Raw genomic sequence first — 17,777 nt, 5'->3', positions numbered from 1 at the left:
AAAAAGATGTTTATTATTTCACATACAATTCACATACTTTTAAAGTTTTGAACCCTCTCCCCTCCCAAGTAAGTCTCCAACTGCCTAGACTCAAATCTGTTGTATATGCTGGACAAGGAACTGTACTATTGCAAACCCACCCTCCAAGAGCTTTGAAATGATAGATTAATCTTCTGAACCAAATGTTCATATTCAAGTAGGTGATGAGGGAAGGTGTTAAAAGATGCCTTCATCATAAGGTCACAGTTAAATGCAGTGAATCCAGAGAACACTGGGTGTTTTCATTTTAATTAGTTCTAGATTGTGAGTTTTGTGTCCTGACACTTACTTTCCAGTGCATGAATTATTCCACAATATGCCTTTCTCATTAAACAAAATTGTCAATTATATTAAATTTCACTGGATCTGATTTTGCAAAAAAAAAACCATCTTCAGTTATATTTTTCTCTTCAATATATTGAAAATATTCAATTAAATATTTGATTTTAGCTACATCAGTTCTTTCTTCAACTTGTAACTGTAAGATGAATTCTGAATTTGAAGTGCGTATTTGAGAAACTAATTGATCACTAAGATTGTCTCTGATGATCATCTAATTGATTGTCCCTGAAAGGACCAATCAGCAGCATCTATAAAATCTTGCTAATTTGAATTTAAGATGATGACCTAGCTTTAGTTCAGCCTGGGCCAGTAAACCCTGTCAGTCTTGAAAGGGTTAGGATATTCTGCATGACTGCGTATTTTTAATTTCATTTGATATTTTTTTCAATCCTGTCTAATATTCAAGCCTCCCCGTATACTAGGCAAGTTCATGCCTCCCTAGGGAGACACGACTCCCAGTTTGGAAAACGCTGCTAGGAGTGGAGGTAGGTACTACAAAATACTTTCCTGGGACATACTTTGGCCTGCAGAACCATCCCTGAAAGTTTCGTTTTCCTAACCTAATCCCTTTCAACAATAGCCAAAAGTAGCTAAAGTAGAATTTTAGCAGCTATTCTGTACCTTTACCAGGTAGGCCTAAATATAAAGTGGTTAGTTACTTTTGAAGAAGATACAGGCAACTAAACTAATAAAAGTAAGAGCTAAATTATTAAACAAGGAATTTCTTATTTTTTTTCTATTACCAAACATAATGGTCACTTTTCTGACAATGAACCCTACCCTGGTGGCAGGGCTGGAAAAAGGGCAATTAGAACAATCTGGCCCAACATTTGAAAGGGTCCCGCACCAGTATCAAAATGAACAATTGATTTTCGAAGTTGCAAAATGTTGTCAACAGTTTCCACTAGCATTGCTTCTGGATAGAGAGGGATCATTTCCCAGGCTAAAACGAATAAAAAGACTAAAAAACAATAAAAGAAAGCAACAATAAATCAGGATAGACTAAATAGTTTAGCAATTATGTTGATTGAACGTGAAGACACAAGGAAAATAGATTTCAAAATTGATTTAGAAGCATTTCCAGAACAAAAATTTTGAAATATGTAAATTCATATACCCATATTTGGTGATGTAAGTTTCAAAATGCATTTCAGTTCATAATATCTAGGGGACACGCGTAAATTACCAGAAGCGCAAAATGAGCACAAAAAAGGACAAAAGGGGACAAAACCGTTAGCTCAAAATGAATAAACTGGACCATCAAATGAGACAAGATCAAGAGAAATGTAAATGTAGGCTACAACAGGTGATAATGAACAACTGTTATCAAAGTATCATCCTGTACTCAGAGAGCACTTGATCAAACTACAACTTTCAAAGCAGTCAAACACAAAAAAGGTATTGACAAGCTATTTGTCCCCTACTACTCAAAATTGGTTCATCTTACTTCTTGGTGGTACGGTAAAGGAAAATATCTTAACTGATATTAAAAAGGAAAAGTATTTTAGTATAATGTTTGACAGCACACCAAATGCCTTGCACATTGATCAAATGAGTGAAGTAATTTGTCATGTGCACATTAAGAACAATAAAGTTGAAGTAATGGAGTCAGTTTAAGGCTATTAGCAGATTACAGGAAAAAGAGCCATGGGCATTACACAGGATATTTTAAGAAGATGGAAGATGGTCTGGATGTAACAATGTGCCAAGGGCAGGGCTACAACAACGCTTCAACAATGGCTGGAGTACATTCAGGAGCACAAGCTAGGATTTGTGAGCCTAATCCTAAAGCATTGTTTGTACCTTGTGTCAACCATTCACTAAATCTTTGTGGAGTGCACTCTTTTGGTACAGTTCCCTCCTGTGTGATGTTTTTGGTACCTTGGAAAGGTTATATGTTTTTTTTTTCATGCTCAACACACAGATGGAATGTCCTCTTGGCAAATGTTGAAGTTATGGTCAAACGACTTGCAGAAACAAGGTTGGGTGCTCACTATGAAGCTGTTAAGCCAGTGTTTAAATGCTTTAAAAGATTGTCAATACCATTGAGAAACTTTTTGACTCTTCAGAAACTCTCAACACTAGAGGAGCAGCTCAAACTTTGTTGACTTTGATGTGGGATTTCTCATTTTTATGCTTTTTATGTTTATTAAATAGTATCCTTGAAAAAGTCAACCGCACCCAAAACTACATGCAAATTGTTGAAATAAGATTCAAAAAGTGCCTCATCAACATGCAGAGTTTAAAGGCCTTTTTGAATGATAATAGAGATGGTCTTGTGGAAAAGGCAATGGAATTTGCAAAAGCTATTTGTAATGAAATGGACATTCCCCTAGCCAAAGGAAGAAATATTAGAAGAAAGAAACTGATGCCCGAAGAAAAAGCTACAGAAAAGCCTCTAAATTTGGAAGAAGAATAAAAATATTTTGATGTTAGAGTGCATTGACCATGTTTCAACAAGAAATCAACACGCGTTGCCAAGGCATGGAAGGAATATCACTTCGGTTTGCTATCTTGGAGACCAGGAACTTGCTAAAGAGTTCAGAAACTGAAGTGCTAAAATTAGCAGGCTGTTTAGTTGAACATTTCAAAGAAATATCTGTCAGGAGGCATGCTAAATGAAATCCCCCATCTGAGGGTGTTTTTACAAGCAGCAAACCTTCCTGAAGAAATGGCTCTGAAATGGAGTTCTTTAAGACTACTGCAGTTTATAGTTGAATATGAGCTTCTAGACTCTATTCCTAATCTATTAGCATTAAGATTTTACCTGACATTATGTGTCTCTGTTGCTTCTTGCAAGAGGGGCTTTCTAAGCTCAAGCTTATTAAAAGTTATTTCAGATCTACTATGAGCCAAGCTCAACTATCAAGCTTAGCCATGCTATCTATTGAAAACAGTGCTATCTAAGCACGAACAGTGCTAACATACTATCTAAAGATATATTTGATGAGCCTATTTCTAAGTTTGCACAAAACAAAGTTAGAAAGAAGAGGTTCTGGATGAAAACATGGGTTTTAAATACAGTATATTTTGTTAAATTTGTGCAGATAAATACATGAATATATTTTCCAGGTGCATATATATATATATATATATATATATATATATATATATATATATATATATATATATATATATATATATATATACATATATATATATATATATATATATATATATATATATATATATATATATATATATATATATATATATATATATATATATATATATATATCATTCAATCACCTGGGTGTTTGAAGTTGAAGCACAAAAAAAAACGGTTCTAGGTGTTTCCCCCTCCCCATGGAAAATAAGGCTTTCCAAATTTGAGAATTTTATTTGAGTTTTATTTTTTTAATGTCTGCAGGGGGAAGGAATTTCGGTACTTGCGTATTATGCACCACTCACTCAAGTTTATGTTGTGTAAAATTCAAAAACACACCATTTTTTTTGTTAGTTGCTTTGTTACTTTAGAAATAAATTTGAGCTATAGATTTGCACATTAGGGGGGGGGGGGTAAAGTATAGAGGGGCAACATGCAAAATGTGTTTGGTACAATTATTCTGCATATTAAATAAATTGATAGATAGGTTTAATTCAAAGAGACAAATTTGGCCATGAAGATAGTAAACTAACATAAAGGACAGGCATAAAAAATACAAACTTTGATTAACAACAATTACAGAACACTAAAACTAAACACTAGATTAACCTAGTCATAGTATTTATCGATTGGAAAAACATTTAATTAAAACAATACATTTACTTTATAATGGGATTTTTTTTTTAGTTAACAAAATTTCCAGATACCTCGCTATTCTTCTGTAATTTTTTAGTGGCCATATACCTAGAAAGAATTGTGTTCTGACTTTATTTTTGTTTTGGGTTCAATTCATTTATTATGCTTGTTTTATGCTTGGAAAATTATCTGAATTTATTACTACTCATTTTTGGTTTAACAACACTGTTTATTATTCTTTGACAAACTTACTTCGTTGAAAAAGTTTTTTACATAAATTTCTGTTCATTTTTTATTGAAGTAGTCTTTTTCATATAAAAAATATTTAACATCTTTTTGATTTTTTTTTCTATTGGTTTCCATAGTTTTTACTTTGAAGATTATTTGACTTTACTTATGCTCATTTTTGGTTTAATGAGGCTCACTGGTTTTCTTTAAAAACTTATGTTTCCTATTGACAAATACTATCTGTAAGAAATTAAATAAAAAAAAACAAGTCTTTCAACTGAAAGTGAGGAGCAACATCACACCTTAAAACCAACTGAAATTATTAAATATATGAAAGGGGTTGCCTCCTCCTCAGGACCTCGGTCTTTATGTTAAAGTTCTCTCTCCATGAAAAAATCCAATACTTGTGTGTTATACACAACTGACTCAAGATTACATGTAAAACTCAAGAACAAACTAATTATTCTGCATATTATGAAGTAAGAATTACTTTCTAACTTCAAACTATCCAAATACTCCCTCCCCCCCCCCATGTGCAAATATATAGCCCAAATTATATATTTCCCAAAAAGATTGCATGGTAACTACTCTCTCCCCCATGCCCCTTTTCCCTAACATTGTCTGACAAGAATTTTGGGATAGCCATTTCTGTCAGCATGAATGAAAGGTCTAGCAACTATGCCTTTGGGGACACCATGACCCTCCACAGCCCCTGGAGAAAGACCTGCAAATTTGAAAATTTACCCATTGTATACATACAAACATGTTTTTGGGAAGTATACTAACATTTTTATGTGTGGGAGGGGTGGTTTTCTGTGGAGAGGATTTTCTGTTGGGAGGGAAGTTTCTGGGGTTGAACTTTCCTTGGGAAATCTTGCACTAGGGGAATTTTACAGAATTTCTAAGCGAAACTATTTTCATTTGTCATACACTCTCTTTGTCATCTCAATTTTGCATGTGGAGTTATTCCTGGAAATTTTTTGAGGAGAAATTTTCAGCTGGGTTGGCATTTTCTAGGGTTTTTTTTTCATGGTGGGGGAATTTCCATGAAAAAAATTTTTCATGGTGTAATTTTACAGGCATAATTCAATTATCCATGGAAGAACTTTTAACAGGATCAACTTCTTGCAGAGGCGGGGGGGGATTCTTGGGAAAAAATTCCACAGAAGGAGATTTCTATTTTGTTTTGAAAAACGATTTGAAATTATTGTGGAAGGGGCAACTCCTTTCATATAATTACTGTTTGTTTTAAGTTTTGAAAAAACTTGTTTCTTTAAATTTAATTTCTGATCTTTTTTAAATAATACTGGCAAATCCAGCTCTCTCTCTCCATGAAAAATTCCAGTACTTGTGTATTATACACCACTCACTTAAGTTTACAATGTGTAAAACCCAAGAACACAACTTGGTTTCTTTGTTACTTGGTCTGAATGCAAAATGTGTTTGGTACAATTATTTTGCATATTAGATAGATAGATAAATAAGTGTATTTTAAAGCCAAATATACAGCCATGAACACAGTAAAACAACATAAATGAAAGGCACAAATAACCTTAACTTTGATCAGCAATCATCAAAAAACACTTAGATTAAACACTACATTAACCTAATAATAGTACTTAATACTTGGAAAAAATTGGTCATTGAAAAAAAAAAACACTTGACAATTGGAATAAACACTTAGATGAAACATTACATTTACTTTATACTGGGATTTTTTTTTTTTTAGCTGACAAAATTTCCAGATACCTCACTGTTATTCTGTAATTTCTTAGTGGCCAAATACCTAGAAAGAATTGTTTTCTGACTTCAAACTGTCCAAATACTTTACCCCCATGGAATAGAAGGCTTTCCAAATTTGAGAATGTTATTTGAGTTTTATTTGTTTAATTTCCATAGGGGGAAGGAGTTTTGGTACTTCTGTATTATGGGCAACTCACTCAAGTTTAAGCTGTGTAAAACTGGAGAACAAAACTAGTTTTTTCATTAGTTTTTTGGTACTTTCCCATTATATGGGCACTTCTAAGAAGTCAAGTCTGGTTTAATGCTAATGAAATAAAATAGTATGAATATAAAATAGTTTATAAACAAATTCGGGCTATACATTTGCACATTAGGGCGTGGGGGTAAAGCATTGCATATATTAAATACACAACCAGACCTAGGTACCTTTTCTCCCCCTAAACCTCAAAAAACAACAGTTCAAATATTGTAAACACATTGAAAACCACACTAAGCATTGTGTTACTGTATAGTGGCATCTTGAATTAACCCATCAAAAACAAGTTTTTTGTGACTGGTTTCCATGTAAATGCCCATATAATGGGAAAGCACCATGTTTTTTCAGCTTAGTGCAAGACAAGACAAATAAAAGTGACAGAATATATTGGAAATATATAATTTGGGCTACATATTAGCACATAAATGGGGGTGGGGGTAAAGTATTTGGATAGTTTGAAGTCAGAAAACAATTCTTACTTCATAATATACAGAATAATTAGTTTGTCAAAAACGAAATTGAAGAATATAGAAAGATGCTTTTAAAAGATAAGTGGCATCAAGAGTCACAGCAACTCAAAAACGAAGAATAAAAAAATATGCAGTTACAAGACATGCAGCAATGAGGATCAGAACAAATCAAAATGAAGAACAGAGATATGTGTGGTTAGAAGATATACAACCTCAAGAACAAAAAAAATATGTAGTTAGAAGATAATCAGCAGCAAGAATTACAAGCAATAGTAGGAATCACAGCATGTCAAAGACAAGTGTGAAGAACAAAGAATTGTAAAGTTAGCAAACATGCTAAAGCAAGTATCAGAAAGTGTCAATATATATATATATATATATATATATATATATATATATATATAGATTTTTACATAAAAACTTAATATATGCCTACAGAGGGGGCCCTGCAAAACAAATTCCAATCAGACTCCACACCCAGCCAATACAGCCCTGCCTGGTGGTTCTAAATGCACCCTAATCCTAATAGACCTAATCTATTACTGTTAACTGAAAATTGTGGTACATTTTAGGCTCTTTTCTTAGGCAGGTTCCATGGTGTGATGAAATCTAGGGTAAAATTCTACTTTAGCTACTTTTGGCTATCTTGGAAATGGGTTGGGAAAATGAAACTTTCAGGGATGGATCTACAGATTAAAGTATGCCCAGGGAAAGCACCTACCTCCACTCCTCTCTCTCTAGAGGGTCCTGACCTTTGAAATCTATGTGTTATAAAAGTGAAACCTTACAAATATAGATCTTCTGCTTAAATGAAATACAACAAAATTGTTTTCAGCTTCACAAATTTGCTCAATCCTAATTTATAAGATTTTAAAGATATGAAAACACATTTCTTCAGTTTTGAAAAAAAAAACACTTGTGTGGCTTAAAATTCTAATCAAATAGGCTAACAGGAATTGCATTTTCAGAACTAAAGCCAGAGAAAAAAGAAACTGATAACTGAAAATTAAGGTAAAATGTTTAGTCAAAACTTCAATATAGACCTGTAATGTAGGCAAATTTCAGGGCCCTCTAGAGGGAGAAGGAGTGGAGGTAGGTACTTTAAAATACCTTCCCAGGACATATACTTTAGCCTGAAGACCCATCCCTGAAAGTTTCATTTTCTAACCTAACCTCTTTCCAAGATAGCCAAAAGTAGCTAAAGTAGAATTTTAGGTAATTGGTACCAAATTCATACTATTGAGTTACTTTGGCTATCTAAAGTGAATACAGCATTTGAAATGAAACTTTCATGGATGAATCTTCAGGCTACCAAGTCATGTTCAGTGAAGGTATTCAAATAAAGTGAATATACCATTGCACTGCCTTCTTCCTGCTGATGATGGGTACAACAATGACTTCTATTGGATGACCTTTAAAAACCCATGTGTAATAAAAGTGAAACCTTGCAAAACAGATCTTCTGCTTACATATGAGAGTGACGACAAAATTAGGTTTCAGGCTTCACAACTTTGCTCAATCCCAATTTATAATGGTTGTTATATTCATGATCATGCAAATACAATTCATCAAATGGTGAAATCAAATTTTTGATTACTGACTTAATAATTATGCTCAAATAACAGTTAGCCTAATTGCATGCTGATTACAAATAGCCTATAGCCTGAATAAATATAACTGATGACTGAAATGAATTACAGCCCAAAATATTGTTTTGTCAAAATTTCAATAGGTATAGACCTGTCAAGTAGGCATATTTAGGACCTATCTTGACAGTAGACAGTAGTAGAGGTAGGTACTTTAAAATACCTTTCTAGTGGACATGATTGTTGTAACCTGTAGACCCATCCCTGAAAGTTTCATTTTTCTAACCTAGCCTTCTTTCAAGATAACCAAAAGTAGCTAAAGTAGAATTTTACCCCAAATTTTACCAAATATAGTTTTTCTCTAGTAAATTACAGAAAATGAATAAAATATTATTTGGATTAAGCCTAGTCTAAAAAAAAGTTGATTACAGTGGAAGGAAACATGATAAACTGATTAGCCAAATAGAAACACCATATTTATAATAAACTTATTGTATTCTTTAAGTTTCTTATATAATCCTAGAGCTAGCCTAAATGTTTTGAAGTAGGGGCTAAGTCAAGAAGGAATAGCCTAGGCAAGCCTTCAACCTAGCCCTGAAATGGAAATCCTTTACTGAGCCTAGATAGTCCTGAATACCTTTTATATTATGTTACTTGTTGCTATGAGTATTCAATCAGAAAGAATGTTGCGCGCCTTTCCATTATTAGCACAGAAGTTATTAGCTTCAAGTTTAGGCTATTTGGTTGTTTGTTGTGGCTGGGTTATAAAATTTAAAGCATAGGACAGCGTTTTCATATATATTCTCCATAGCTGAATCGCAAACGTTCTATTCTTAAATATAATGGGAGTATAGGACTCCGGGTTAACAAACAAAATTTGAAAAACTAGCTACAGTATATAGAATCTTGCCTTTATTATTTTTTTCTTATGTTTTTTTGGTATTCTATTTAATGAATAATGTTTAATAAAAATCTTGTTTCCGCAAGCTAACATAAAATCTGTATTATGAGGGAGTCTTTATTTCTTGGTAATGCTATTTGAAACGTTCCGCTGCTCAAACTTTTTTTTTAAAGGGGGTCTCTTTTTCACCCTCCTTGATGCGAGAGTGTTGAACATCATTCGTATGTCTTAATAGAGCTTTTATGTCAAGACTGAGCATTCTGAAGCTTAACAATTTTTGAAAGCTGATTTAAACAGCTAAAATAAGCAATGTAAAAAAAACAGTTGATGCTGAAACGTTCCCTGCAATTTTTTTCTTATAGTATGGAATGGACACTAGTGAACAATTTCGACCAAAACAACTTAAGACTTAAATTATTTTAAATATTTCTCCAAAATGATCCTTAGTAGCCCAAACTTTCATTAGAATAAGCATTAGCAGCAAGGTAGCTCTACCTTACTAAAAAGAGAAGTAGATTCCATATATGGCTTACAGTGACTTCACAGGCCTGCAAAAAATTACATTATCTTAATTTTGATAAATTAAATGTATTTATTTTTAATGCTGATTTTAGAGATAATATTGATTATTTATGTCACGGAGGTTTGTCTACAAAACGAGGGTAACGGTCTTAAAGAGAATCATAAAATGGACATATTTCATGTCAGTATTATTTTGTCATCTGAAAGTGGTTTCGCCAAATCTGTTTTTTCAAAAAACCCGAGAAAGAATGAGTATGAAACTTTTGACATTTGTATCTTAGAACCGGCTACAGCTAGAGCTTTGATTTTTGTTTCAAAATTAAAAAGAAAAATCCCTTATATCGTTGTGTTTATATTTATTGGTCTAAAGTGAGTCGTTCTTGAGATAAGAGGGAATGATAACAGTTTCGGCAAAACTGCCTGAAAATTCCGGAACATAGGTAACATATTTTTGGCGAAAACCATGTTTCTATTTTCAAATATAATTGGCTACATACCATCACCCTTGACGAAAAAACAAAAAACAAAATATAAACAAAAAACCAAATAAAAAAGCTTTCGTACAGAAAGAAAAGCAAAAAAGCATCTATCATCTCCTTTAGGGGAAAAAAGGGCAAAATTCAACGTTTATCTAGGTATGAGCTTCAAACTTTACAATAGGGCTATCTGATATGCTAAATTTAATGATGTAATTTTCATCAAGATTAGATTAACTTTTTGGAGATATTACGCCCTTTTCAAAAATGAGGCTCATTTTCGCAGGCTCAGAGATTTTGATGGTAGCTTTTAGCTTAATGAGTGTGCAATCAGCATAAAATGACTACTTACAATCAACATAAAAAGCTGATTCTGCTAATGTATTTATTCTTAATCCTTCGGAATTAATGTATTTATGGCTGAATCCTCCGGAAGCCCTAAATATTTAACCCAGTCCTTAATTTCCGATTGTCTTAGATTTAGCTGGATTAGCTTCTTTTAGTGGACTATCATTGTCGTCGTCATTTCTGCTTTGAGACAAGTGGTTAACCAATGTAAAATCATTTCTAGTGTAGATGAGGAACGAGGTATAAGTAAACAAAGCCTATGAGGAGCTAGGTGAAAAACTTCGAAGACTTACTTTCTATTTTTTTTTTAACTTTTTCAACTATGAAAAAACACCTTGGGATTTTGCTATTCTACTTTTGACATCTTCGCTGTACCCACCTTCTTTAGTAGTAATACTATCTAGGCAAGTAAAAGCATCTACTAGATCGATCTTCTCATTACCGAGCATCACCTCTTTACCTTCACTTATTCCTTGTCTTAGTCTTCTTAACATTTCGTTTCAAACCTTTTATTCTACCTTGAACTCTCAAAACGCCCAAAGAATCATTGTTTTTGGTTATGTTAACATTTTAACCTAGGATATTTAAAACATCAGCAAAGTGAAATTCTAGAAGAGTTCTACTCTCCTTTTTCATTCCACGCTTTCCATAATTTTAAAAAGTCCATCAAAGTGATCTATGTAAATGGCGATAGCACAAAACATTTATTAACTCCTGATTCAATACGAAACCAGCTACTTATCTCATTACCTACCGTAACAGCAGATACCAAACGCTTGCTCATAGTCTATAAAACTGAGGATTAAAGGGGTCGTCTTCCCTTCCTATAATCCCACTGTTACTCTCTTGAAACTTGAATTACAGTATCTCTAAATCTACAAACTATAAGGATATTAAGGAATTTGCGAATTTGCTATTACAAGTACGCCTGTGTGAAAAAGTATCTATTAATTTACCTATTACTTTACCACAAACAGATTCAAAGCTCAAAATTACTTATTAAAATATGATTAAGTCAAGATTTGAAGTTGATTAGTCCCCCTTCCCTTCATCAGCACTGCCTAAAATCTTCAAACTGATCCCCAAAGTAGTTACTAAAATAGTAAAGTTAGTAAATTGAGGTCCATTTGGCCTCTTTTACGATCTGCGTCAAAGTGATACCCCGGGTTATTCCGTAGATATTACAGATGCACTACTTTAATAATCTTTACCATATCATGGTTTTTTATTTACCCGACTCCTTGGATGTGAATAAATTTGAATTCACATAAGGGATTATAATGGGAAAATATTCATGCCGGTTTGGAGAAATTAACATTTTTGGACACTTTTTCAGAGGCAACGCTATAGCATTGCCTATAGTAAAGGCCATAAGGCTCCAATGTTTTATTATTTATTTATTTATTATTTTTTCTTCCCAGAGGCACTTCATATGGAAGGGGTCGTCGTATAAACTTCAAAGGGGCTTATTCGATTGGAAATCGAGAGTTCTAGTGCCCTTTTTAAGGGTCAAAAGTGATTGGAAGGCAACTAACACCCCTTCCACGCCCAGCATTTCCCGAACGTATCCAATAAAAATTTTGAGGTAGCCATTTTGTTCTACGTATTTGATTTCCAGATAGAAATTATGTTTTTGAGAGGGACACTCCCCCCCCAGCCCCCGGGGCGAGGGTTTCAAGTTATGCCCTACAGGCAATTAAGCTTCTTATTGAGAGCTTTGTTGTATGATCTTCACGCAGGGCTCATTTGATTAGAAATTTAAAGGGCTGGTGCTCTCTTTAATAGTAAACAGTGACTGGAGTGCAACTAATCCCCCTCTCACGCCTTTTCCCCAAACACATCCAATCAAAACTTAGAGATGGCCATTTTGTTCAACGTAGTTGAAAATTCTGGAAATTAGATCTTTCAGGATAACAAATCCCCACATCCCCCAGGGCAAGGATTGTAAGTTATGCCCTGGGGGCAAATAAGGTTCTCATAGAAAGCGTTGTAGTAGAAACTTCAAAAAGGGCTCGTTCAATTGGAAATTTAAATGGCTAGTGCCCTTTTTAATAGTCGAAAGTAATTAAAAGGCAACTAACACCCCTTCCACGACCATCATTTCCGCAAACACATACAATAAAAATTTTGAGATAGCCAGTTTGTTCAACGTAGTTGAAAGCTCTGGAAATTATATCTTTGAGCAGGACACTCCCCCCACAGTCTTCAGGGCAAGGGTTATAAGTTATGCCCTGGGGGCATATATTGTTCATATGGAAGGAATGCTCGTATAAACTTAAGAGAGGGCTCATTTGATTGGAAATTGAAAGTTCTAGTTCACTTTTTAAGCGTCAAAAGATATCGGAGGGTAAACAGCCCCCCCACACCCGTTTTTTTCCAAATGCATCCGATAAGAATTTTGAGATTGCTATTTTGTTAAAACTAATTCAAAGATCATATGACAAAAACTCCAGTGTCGACACAATCCCCCAGCGCCCGGGGGCAGGCATTGTAAGTTATGCCCTGGGGGCATATATGGTTCCTATGAAAGGGATGCTCGTAAAAACTTAAAAGAGGGCTCATTTGATTGGAAATTGAAAGTTCTATTTCACTTTTTAACAGTCAAAAGAGATTGTACGGCACCTAGCCCCCCTCCCTCCAAGGCTTTTTTCTCAAACCCATCTGATAAGAACTTTGAGATAGCCATTTTTAAAAAATAGTTTTAAGACCATGTAAAGAAAAGTCCGGAGTTGACACAGCCTCCCAGGGCCCGAGGACAGGCGTTTTGAGTTATGACTCGGGGCAATATATGGTTCTTATGGAAGGAAAACACGTAAAAACTTCAGAAAGGACTCATTTGATTGAAAATTGAAAGTTCTAGTTCAGTTTTTGAGAGTCAAAAGAGATTTAAGGGCAACTACCCCCTCCCCCACGCCTCTTTTTCCCGAATACATCCGATAAAAATTTTGAGATAGCCATCAAGTTTAAAATTGCTCAAAACTCAGATAGCAAAAACTTGGGTGTCGACACAACCCCCCGGGGCCTGGGGGCAAACTGTTGTAAGTTATACCCTGGGGCATATATGGTTCTTATGAAAGGGATACTCGTATAAACCTTCAGAGAAGGCTCATTTGATTGGAAATTGAAAGTTCGAGTTCACTTTTTAATAGTAAAAAGAGATCCGAGGGTAACTATTCCCCCTCCTAGATCCCCCCTCCACGCCTTCTTTTTCCAAACCTATCTGATGAAAATTTTGAGACAGACATTTTGTTAAAAAAAAATAGTTCAAAAGTTGGATAAGAAAAACTCCGGTATCAATACAACCCTCCAGGGCCCGGGGAAAGGCGTTCTAAGTTATGCCCTAAAGGCAATTATGGTATTTATGAAAGGGATGCTCGTATAAACCTCATAGAGGGCTCATATGATTGGAAACTTAGATTTCTAGTTCAATTTTCAAGACTCAAGAGATTTAAGGGCAACTAGCCCCCACCCCCCGCCCTTTTTTCCCCAAACCCATCCAATACAAATTTTGAGATAGCCAGTTTTATAAAAATCGTTCAAAAATTGGATAACAAAAACTCCGGTGTCAACCCGACCCCCCAGGGCCCGGGGGTAGGTTTTATAAGTGTTGTCCTGGGGGGCGTATATGGTTCTTATAAGAGGGATGATCGTATAAAATTCAAAGAGGGATCATTTGATTAGAAATTGAAAGTTCTAGTTCAGTTCTTAAGAATCAAAAGAGATCAGAGGGCAACTACCCCCCCCCCACCCCCTGCGCCCCTTTTCCACCAACTGCATCCGATAAAAAAAAATTGAGAAAACCATTCTGTTAAAAATAGTTCAAAGGTCGGGGAAAAAAAAACTTCGGTGTCAACACAACCACTCAGGGCCTGGGGGCAGATGTTGCAAGTTATGCCTTCGGGGCATATATGGTTCTTATGGAAGGGATGCTCGTATAAATTTCATAGAGGGCTTATTTGAATGGAAATTGAAAGTTCTAGTTCAATTTTTAAGAGTAAAAAGAGATCGAAGAGGGCCCCAAGCCCCCACACCCCATTTTTTCCCCAAATCAATCCGATACAAATTTTGAGGTAGGCCATTTTTTCAAAATAGTTCAAAGGTCAGATAACAAAGCCTCCGGCGTCGACACAATCCCCCAGGGCCCGGGGAGCAGGCATTATAAAGTATGCCTTGGGGCCGTGTATGGTCTTTATGAAAGGGATGCTCTTATAAACTTCGGAGATGGCTCATTTGATTGAAAATTAAAAGTTCTAGTTCATTTCTCAGAGTAAAAAAAGATCGGAGGGCAACTAGCACCTCCCGACCTCCACGCCTTTGGGCTTATCAGATGGATAAACCCATCCGATAAAAATTTCAGGTGAACATTTTGTTAGAAATAGTTCAACCATCGAATATTAAAATTCTGGGGTTGACACAACCCCTAGGGCCCAGGAACAGGCATTGCAAGTTATACTCTGGGGGCATAAATGGCTATTATAGAAGGGATGCTCGTATAAAACTTCAGAGAGGGCTCATTTGATCCAAAATATAAAGTTCTAACTCACTTTTAAAGAGTCAAAAGAGACCGATGGGCAATTAGCCCCCCCCACCATACGACCTTTTCCCCAAACCCATCCGATAAAAATTTTGAGATAGCCATTTTGTTAAAAATAGTTCTAACATCAGATAATAAAAACTCCGAGGTTGACACAAACCCATTTTTTACTTTAATATTGTTACTTTGATACCAGTTTTGATACTTTGATTGAAATAGGGAATTTTTAAAAACTTGAAACTTTTTGCAATCAAAAACGAACAGAAATTAATTAAAAAAAACTTTCCGAAAAATAAGTTTTTAAAAGAAAAGTAAAGGCCATTATAAGCTTAAGCTTAGCAGATACAAATGCCTGTTAAATTCAAACTGAAAACGACCAGAAATTGCTATTAAAGAATAAATGAAACCCAAAACGAACAGAAATTAAACAAACAATCATATCAAAAAATATAAAACAAGTAATAATATAAATGAATAAATAGATCTTAAAGCGAGTAATGCTTGGATTGAATATGAAAATAAAGCTTAAAATCAAAAAAAATATTTCGCTTTTGAAGCATAAATGAAGCTTAAAAGGAACAGAAATTAAATAAACAATCAATGCAAACAAACATACAATATATATTAAAGTAAATGAATAAATAAATCTTAAAACGAGTGAAACTTAAATTGAATATGCAAATCAAGCTTGAAACGAACAAAAATCACTACAAACAAGAGTGTGGGTATCGCCTCCTTCTCTCACTGTAAAAGTCTGAAACCTACTGCGTCATTTGCGCTTTTCTGAAAACTATATGCGTCTTGAAGAGTCTTGGAAAGTATAAACAACATCAAACTGAATATTTGATGTATAATGAAATTAATTATTGAAAGATTCATCAATTCAGGAATTTATTTCACTGTAATTTTGTTTTTATTTTCAATTCTGTAAGAACTGGAAAAGAAAATATTTGTAATGTTATTCGTTTTCATTTAAGTACCAATGACGCAGTAGGCTTTTGGTTTCTATTTACAGTTAAGGAAGGGGGCAGTATCCAAACTCTTGTTTGTAGTGAAACTATATTCGTCTTGAACAACATTAGAAAGAGCTAATAAATTAAACTGAATATTTGATGCATAATGATATTAATTGTAGAAAGCTTATCAGTTCAAAATGTTACTATAATTTCAATGTTTATTTTCAATATTAGGTACAAGATAACATACTTATAATACAATTGGCTTCCACTAAAACGCCAATGAAGCTGTATATTTTAGACTTTTACGCTGGTAGAAGCAAGTGATATCCAAGATCTGATTTGTAGGGACATTTTTTTATTTCGGTCTTGATTTACATGTTACATGTTTGTTTCACTCGTTATAAGATTTATTTATTCATTTACATTACTATCTATTGTATGTTTATTTGCATTGATTGTTTATTTAATTTCTGTTCGTTTTAAGTTTCATTTATACTTCAATAGCAAAATATTTTTTTTCGTTTTAAGCCTGATTTTCATATTCTATTTTAGCATTACTCGCTTTAAGATCTATTTATTCATTTATATTATTACTTGTTGTATGTTTTTGCTATGATTGCTTATTTAATTTCTGTTCGTTTTGGGTTTCATTCATTCTTTAATAGTAATTTCTGGTCGTTTTGAGTTTCAATTTTAACAGGTATTTTTATCAGATGAGCTTAAGTTTAAAATAGCCTTTACTTTTCTTTGAAAAACTTATTTTTAGAAAGTTTTTTTTTAATTAATCCCAAAAAGTTGTCAACTAAGTTCTCTTCCCCACCTCCACACTACCTGAATGATATGCTATTTTTATATCCTGACCGTAAATAAAGTCGTTAGGTTTACTTGTTTCCCTTCCCCCAGGTTAGTATTTTTGATCCACTTGATCCTTCAACCTCTCCTGAAAGTTGAAAACCGATCGTCATAGCCGTTCTTGATACATTGCAGATACATTATTTTCTTAGCCTGGGTTTATAGAGTGTGTTTCAGTTCTCACGGCTAGATCACACTGTATAGATTCCAGTTTCATTAGACCAAATTTAGTCAAACCATCCCTGGAAGTTTCAACTTAACACCCTTAGCCAGTTCTGATATATTTGAGATACGCCCTTTTGATAATCTAGATGCATATAGAGTCTCTTTTGAGTAACCTCTCCTTCGGTATTTTTCAGATATGGCAGATACACCCCATTGGCAACTTGGATGCGCATGCTGTCACCGAAACAAGTCAAAGTAATGCTGCGAGACAAAATTTTCGCTTGTTTTAAGTTTAAACTTCTCTCTTTACTTCCATAAGAAAAACTTCTTTTTTTTTTAGTTAACTTTTGTTCGTTTATGGATTTGAAAATACACACAACAAACCTTGCAAAAAGATTATTGTTTCAAAGCAATGAAACTAAGGAAGACAACATGGGTCTCTGTGAAACCAGGGCATTAAACAATGGTTTTGCTTCGTACTCCTATTTTACTTTCCCTAAAAATAAGATTTACAATTTTGCCACACAAAGAGTCCAAAGGCTATATTACCTCGTTTTTTTTGAGGAGTCAAAAATAAAAATTTCAAACATTTATGGATTTTTTTTCTTTTTAAA

The 17,777-nt window shown here is 34.1% G+C and overlaps 1 protein-coding gene and 1 long non-coding RNA gene across 2 annotated transcripts in view; one reads left to right on the top strand and one right to left on the bottom strand.

The window, feature by feature from the left end:
• Nucleotides 1-9,174, bottom strand: part of ssh (Protein phosphatase Slingshot) — a 68,381-nt gene extending 59,207 nt beyond the window's left edge. The window contains exon 1 of the mRNA XM_089086580.1: nt 9,044-9,174. The gene's annotated coding sequence lies outside the window, so the exon portion shown is untranslated. The remainder of the gene's footprint in view (nt 1-9,043) is intronic.
• LOC148954539 (uncharacterized) overlaps nt 1-17,529 on the top strand; it is a 43,726-nt gene extending 26,197 nt beyond the window's left edge. Inside the window, exon 3 of the long non-coding RNA XR_016141530.1 lies at nt 17,358-17,529. This is a non-coding gene — a long non-coding RNA (uncharacterized LOC148954539). The remainder of the gene's footprint in view (nt 1-17,357) is intronic.
• Nucleotides 17,530-17,777: the final 248 nt, after the last annotated feature.

Source organism: Artemia sp. Qi Xiang Cuo, chromosome 3 (genome assembly GCF_049724085.1).
Source record: "Artemia sp. Qi Xiang Cuo chromosome 3, ASM4972408v1, whole genome shotgun sequence".
NCBI classification, from domain to species: Eukaryota; Metazoa; Arthropoda; class Branchiopoda; order Anostraca; family Artemiidae; genus Artemia; species Artemia sp. Qi Xiang Cuo.
The sequence above is the reverse complement of the archived record's forward strand: the minus strand, read 5'-3'. Positions and strand labels throughout refer to the sequence as shown.